Consider the following 1,380-nt stretch of genomic DNA (forward strand, 5'->3'; position numbering starts at 1 on the left):
CGCCACTTCACAAGTGTTTGAAGTGTTCCAGCCTATGTTCTACAAGGAACAATATTCTATTTTTGTCATTTAAAGTCGTCAGCTGGAGGGAGTTAGTCAAATCTTTAAATCAACGGTGGTTTATTACCAAATTTAAATAAGTCTCTTCAAAAGTGACCTATTCCAAAATTATCTCTTTTTATTTTTTAGGGAGATTCTAGTTTGCTTTTTTTTTTTTAGTTTGCTTTTTAAAAAAAAAAAAGATTTTATTTATTGATTTGAGAGAGAGAGAGAGAGCAAGAGCACAGCACAAGAGGGGGGAGGAGAGAAAGAGAGGGAGACGCAGACCCCCTGCTGGATGGGGAGCCTGATGCAGGACTCGATCCCAGGACCCTGAGATCACGACCTGAGCTGAAGGCAGATGCTTCACCCACTGAGCCACCCAGGCGCCCCATCCCTAAGAGATACTAGTTAAAAGTTACTGATGAAAATATTTAATTTATTTGAATTTTATTTATTCATTCATTCATTCATTCATTTAGTTGAGTCAGATGCTATTTATTTATTTATTCATTTATTCATTTATTTGTTCATTTACTTATTTATTTATTTACTTACTTACTTACTTATTTATTTGCTGAGTCAGAAGCTGGAGAAGTCCAGCCACCCTCTGGGGACCCTGGGGCTTGCTGGAGGCCCACTCCTTTCCCGTGCTGGCCGGGCTCTAGAGGAGCTGGCCCCGTGCTCCAGGCCCAGGCACCACCCACCCACTCACACGTGCAGGTGCCCCGCAGCCCCGGCCCCACGCCCCACCCTTGCCCGAGTTCAATTACTGAAGCGCAGAGGTAAGTCCCGGCACGTATCTGATCACCCGGTCAACAAATTCACGCGTAATGCCTAGTAACCCTACACACGGCAGGCCAGTGACAAGTGCAGAGTGACCTGGCCGTTCCACGCCTCGGTCTTTACTGGAAACGACCCCGTGGAACACGGGGCATGAGCAGGGAGTCACGGCGCTGGGCGAGGAGGCTAGACCAAGGAGGCGGTGCGCTGGAGCGCGGCACTCGTGGAGGATTCTGTGAGATGCACACACAGGCTATGTGACACGGAGCCCATGGCCGGCGGCCCGGGGGCTGGTTCAGGAAGACGGAGGTGCAAAGAGGCACAAGGAAACCCTCGGCAGGGACAGGAAGGCCTGCAGCTTGCCGGCGGCGATGGCTTCATCAAGGATGTGAACTGCCTGTCGCTCGCACAGAAACACCCGACTCGGTCGGGACAAGATGTAGTGCAGCCTCCTCGTTGCACAGAGGAAAAGAATAAGTTCCTGGCAAAGGAATCTCCAAAATGCAAAGAACAGCTGTATGAGTGAGGCCCTTCGGGACTGAGAACCAGCAGACCTGT

Source organism: Canis lupus, chromosome 18 (assembly GCF_011100685.1).
Source record: "Canis lupus familiaris isolate Mischka breed German Shepherd chromosome 18, alternate assembly UU_Cfam_GSD_1.0, whole genome shotgun sequence".
Taxonomy (NCBI): domain Eukaryota; kingdom Metazoa; phylum Chordata; class Mammalia; order Carnivora; family Canidae; genus Canis; species Canis lupus.